The sequence below is a fragment of the Styela clava genome, chromosome 9 (genome assembly GCF_964204865.1).
Source record: "Styela clava chromosome 9, kaStyClav1.hap1.2, whole genome shotgun sequence".
Lineage (NCBI taxonomy): Eukaryota > Metazoa > Chordata > Ascidiacea > Stolidobranchia > Styelidae > Styela > Styela clava.
In genome coordinates this window covers 18410083-18415259 of record NC_135258.1, presented here as the reverse complement: position 1 = coordinate 18415259, position 5177 = coordinate 18410083, and the positions used below count along the sequence as shown (strand labels likewise).

Sequence of the window (5177 nt, the reverse complement as noted above, 5' to 3'; positions counted from 1 at the left end):
AAAGTTAAAGTACAAACGTGCAAGCATACTAACCTAACCCTAGGTAAGGCATGTTAGAGCGAAAGACAGTAAACTCGAATGAGCCAAGAAAGAAGCCGAGCCGAAAAAAGTTAAAGTACAAACGTGCAAGCATACTAACCTAACCCTAGGTAAGGCATGTTAGAGCGAAAGACAGTAAACTCGAATGAGCCAAGAAAGAGCGGCGTGCGGGGCCGGTCGGAGCGCACACATCTCTCGGTGGCTAACGGGCGAGAGAGTGCTGCGTCGCCGGCATCGGCGTCGAAAGAAGCCGAGCCGAAAAAAGTTAAAGTACAAACGTGCAAGCATACTAACCTAACCCTAGGTAAGGCATGTTAGAGCGAAAGACAGTAAACTCGAATGAGCCAAGAAAGAAGCCGAGCCGAAAAAAGTTAAAGTACAAACGTGCAAGCATACTAACCTAACCCTAGGTAAGGCATGTTAGAGCGAAAGACAGTAAACTCGAATGAGCCAAGAAAGAGCGGCGTGCGGGGCCGGTCGGAGCGCACACATCTCTCGGTGGCTGGCGGGCGAGAGAGTGCTGCGTCGCCGGCATCGGCGTCGAAAGAAGCCGAGCCGAAAAAAGTTAAAGTACAAACGTGCAAGCATACTAACCTAACCCTAGGTAAGGCATGTTAGAGCGAAAGACAGTAAACTCGAATGAGCCAAGAAAGAGCGGCGTGCGGGGCCGGTCGGAGCGCACACATCTCTCGGTGGCTGGCGGGCGAGAGAGTGCTGCGTCGCCGGCATCGGCGTCGAAAGAAGCCGAGCCGAAAAAAGTTAAAAGTACAAACGTGCAAGCATACTAACCTAACCCTAGGTAAGGCATGTTAGAGCGAAAGACAGTAAACTCGAAAGAGCCAAGAAAGAAGCCGAGCCGAAAAAAGTTAAAGTACAAACGTGCAAGCATACTAACCTAACCTTAGGTAAGGCATGTTAGAGCGAAAGACAGTAAACTCGAATGAGCCAAGAAAGAAGCCGAGCCGAAAAAAGTTAAAGTACAAACGTGCAAGCATACTAACCTAACCCTAGGTAAGGCATGTTAGAGCGAAAGACAGTAAACTCGAATGAGCCAAGAAAGAGCGGCGTGCGGGGCCGGTCGGAGCGCACACATCTCTCGGTGGCTGGCGGGCGAGAGAGTGCTGCGTCGCCGGCATCGGCGTCGAAAGAAGCCGAGCCGAAAAAAGTTAAAGTACAAACGTGCAAGCATACTAACCTAACCCTAGGTAAGGCATGTTAGAGCGAAAGACAGTAAACTCGAATGAGCCAAGAAAGAGCGGCGTGCGGGGCCGGTCGGAGCGCACACATCTCTCGGTGGCTGGCGGGCGAGAGAGTGCTGCGTCGCCGGCATCGGCGTCGAAAGAAGCCGAGCCGAAAAAAGTTAAAGTACAAACGTGCAAGCATACTAACCTAACCCTAGGTAAGGCATGTTAGAGCGAAAGACAGTAAACTCGAATGAGCCAAGAAAGAGCGGCGTGCGGGGCCGGTCGGAGCGCACACATCTCTCGGTGGCTGGCGGGCGAGAGAGTGCTGCGTCGCCGGCATCGGCGTCGAAAGAAGCCGAGCCGAAAAAAGTTAAAGTACAAACGTGCAAGCATACTAACCTAACCCTAGGTAAGGCATGTTAGAGCGAAGGACAGTAAACTCGAATGAGCCAAGAAAGAGCGGCGTGCGGGGCCGGTCGGAGCGCACACATCTCTCGGTGGCTGGCGGGCGAGAGAGTGCTGCGTCGCCGGCATCGGCGTCGAAAGAAGCCGAGCCGAAAAAAGTTAAAGTACAAACGTGCAAGCATACTAACCTAACCCTAGGTAAGGCATGTTAGAGCGAAAGACAGTAAACTCGAATGAGCCAAGAAAGAGCGGCGTGCGGGGCCGGTCGGAGCGCACACATCTCTCGGTGGCTGGCGGGCGAGAGAGTGCTGCGTCGCCGGCATCGGCGTCGAAAGAAGCCGAGCCGAAAAAAGTTAAAGTACAAACGTGCAAGCATACTAACCTAACCCTAGGTAAGGCATGTTAGAGCGAAAGACAGTAAACTCGAATGAGCCAAGAAAGAGCGGCGTGCGGGGCCGGTCGGAGCGCACACATCTCTCGGTGGCTGGCGGGCGAGAGAGTGCTGCGTCGCCGGCATCGGCGTCGAAAGAAGCCGAGCCGAAAAAAGTTAAAGTACAAACGTGCAAGCATACTAACCTAACCCTAGGTAAGGCATGTTAGAGCGAAAGACAGTAAACTCGAATGAGCCAAGAAAGAGCGGCGTGCGGGGCCGGTCGGAGCGCACACATCTCTCGGTGGCTGGCGGGCGAGAGAGTGCTGCGTCGCCGGCATCGGCGTCGAAAGAAGCCGAGCCGAAAAAAGTTAAAGTACAAACGTGCAAGCATACTAACCTAACCCTAGGTAAGGCATGTTAGAGCGAAAGACAGTAAACTCGAATGAGCCAAGAAAGAGCGGCGTGCGGGGCCGGTCGGAGCGCACACATCTCTCGGTGGCTGGCGGGCGAGAGAGTGCTGCGTCGCCGGCATCGGCGTCGAAAGAAGCCGAGCCGAAAAAAGTTAAAGTACAAACGTGCAAGCATACTAACCTAACCCTAGGTAAGGCATGTTAGAGCGAAGGACAGTAAACTCGAATGAGCCAAGAAAGAGCGGCGTGCGGGGCCGGTCGGAGCGCACACATCTCTCGGTGGCTGGCGGGCGAGAGAGTGCTGCGTCGCCGGCATAGGCGTCGAAAGAAGCCGAGCCGAAAAAAGTTAAAGTACAAACGTGCAAGCATACTAACCTAACCCTAGGTAAGGCATGTTAGAGCGAAAGACAGTAAACTCGAGTGAGCCAAGAAAGAAGCCGAGCCGAAAAAAGTTAAAGTACAAACGTGCAAGCATACTAACCTAACCCTAGGTAAGGCATGTTAGAGCGAAAGACAGTAAACTCGAATGAGCCAAGAAAGAAGCCGAGCCGAAAAAAGTTAAAGTTCAAACGTGCAAGCATACTAACCTAACCCTAGGTAAGGCATGTTAGAGCGAAAGACAGTAAACTCGAATGAGCCAAGAAAGAGTGGCGTGCGGGGCCGGTCGGAGCGCACACATCTCTCGGTGGCTGGCGGGCGAGAGAGTGCTGCGTCGCCGGCATCGGCGTCGAAAGAAGCCGAGCCGAAAAAAGTTAAAGTACAAACGTGCAAGCATACTAACCTAACCCTAGGTAAGTCATGTTAGAGCGAAAGACAGTAAACTCGAATGAGCCAAGAAAGAGCGGCGTGCGGGGCCGGTCGGAGCGCACACATCTCTCGGTGGCTGACGGGCGAGAGAGTGCTGCGTCGCCGGCATCGGCGTCGAAAGAAGCCGAGCCGAAAAAAGTTAAAGTACAAACGTGCAAGCATACTAACCTAACCCTAGGTAAGGCATGTTAGAGCGAAAGACAGTAAACTCGAATGAGCCAAGAAAGAAGCCGAGCCGAAAAAAGTTAAAGTACAAACGTGCAAGCATACTAACCTAACCCTAGGTAAGGCATGTTAGAGCGAAAGACAGTAAACTCGAATGAGCCAAGAAAGAGCGGCGTGCGGGGCCGGTCGGAGCGCACACATCTCCTGGTGGCTGGCGGGCGAGAGAGTGCTGCGTCGCCGGCATCGGCGTCGAAAGAAGCCGAGCCGAAAAAAGTTAAAGTACAAACGCGATGCTAATGAGCGAGCCGTTGTCTCGACTAATATGTAGGGGGCGTTCGATCGAGCGTCTGGCTTGAGCGCTTGTCGGCCTAGCAGAACGGTCGCATTGTTATGACCGGGTTTTAGGCACCGCTGCAGGCGGTCGGCAGAGCTCTTGTTTGTGCGAAACTGAATGGATCGAGCCCGAGAGAGGGCGAGCAAAGAAAAAACGCAAATCGCTCCGCCTGGCACTGCCGGCGAGAGCGTGGACGTCGCGGCCAGCGACTGTCGAAGCTGAGTACGGCCGCAGGCGATCGCCTCGGTCTTAAGCGTTTTGGCAGGATTAAACGAATGCGACGAGCACGCGCCGGGCGGCCCAGCAAGGGCCGAGCGCAGCTGTCGCAGCTATCTGGTTGATCCTGCCAGTAGTGATATGCTTGTCTCAAAGATTAAGCCATGCAGGTGCAAGTACGAGTTCTCGTAAAGCGAAACTGCGAATGGCTCATTAAATCAGTCTTGGTTTATTTGGTCTCGTGAGCGAAGTGGATAACTGTGGTAATTCTAGAGCTAATACATGCATTAAGCGCCGACTTCGGGAGGCGCGCTTTTATCAGATTAAAACCGACCGGGTTCGTCCTGTGACGTTTGATGACTCTGGATAACCACGCGGATCGTGCGGTCTCTGCACCGACGACGTATCATTCAAGTGTCTGCCCTATCAACTGTCGAAGGTACGCTACGTGCCTACCTTTGTGATAACGGGTAACGGGGAATCAGGGTTCGATTCCGGAGAGGGAGCCTGAGAAACGGCTACCACATCCAAGGAAGGCAGCAGGCGCGCAAATTACCCATTCCCGACACGGGGAGGTAGTGACGAAAAATAACAATACAGGACTCTAACGAGGCCCTGTAATTGGAATGAGTACATCCTAAAACTCTTAACGAGTATCCATTGGAGGGCAAGTCTGGTGCCAGCAGCCGCGGTAATTCCAGCTCCAACAGTGTATGCTAAAGTTGTTGCGGTTGAAAAGCTCGTAGTTGGATTTTGGGCGAGCGCCGCCGGTCCGTCGCAAGGCGTGTCACTGGTTGCGTTCGCCTCACCTTCGGTTCTCCGTCGGTGCTCTTGACTGAGTGTCGGCGGTGGCCGATAAGTTTACTTTGAAAAAATTAGAGTGTTCAAAGCAGGCTGTTCGCCTGCATAGTGTTGCATGGAATAATGGAATAGGACCTTGGTTCTATTTTGTTGGTTTTCGGAGCACGAGGTAATGATTAAGAGGGACAGACGGGGGCGTCCGTACTCTGCCGTTAGAGGTGAAATTCTTGGATCGGCGGAAGATGAACTACTGCGAAAGCATTCGCCAAGAATGTTTTCTTTAATCAAGAGCGAAAGTCAGAGGTTCGCAGACGATCAGATGCCGTCCTAGTTCTGACTATAAACGATGCCAACTAGCGATCGGGAGGCGTTACCATGACGACCTTTCCGGCAGCTTCCGGGAAACCAAAGTCTTTGGGTTCCGGGGGAAGTATGGTTGCAAA

At 53.0% G+C, this 5177-nt stretch overlaps 1 non-coding gene across 1 annotated transcript in view; it reads left to right on the top strand.

Annotated features, from left to right (window-relative positions):
• The first annotated feature begins 4047 nt into the window (after window positions 1–4047).
• The window catches only part of LOC144427431 (small subunit ribosomal RNA), a 1810-nt gene continuing 680 nt past the window's right edge, over window positions 4048–5177 (top strand). The window contains exon 1 of the ribosomal RNA XR_013477975.1: window positions 4048–5177. This exon is cut by the window's right edge and continues 680 nt beyond it. This is a non-coding gene — a ribosomal RNA (small subunit ribosomal RNA).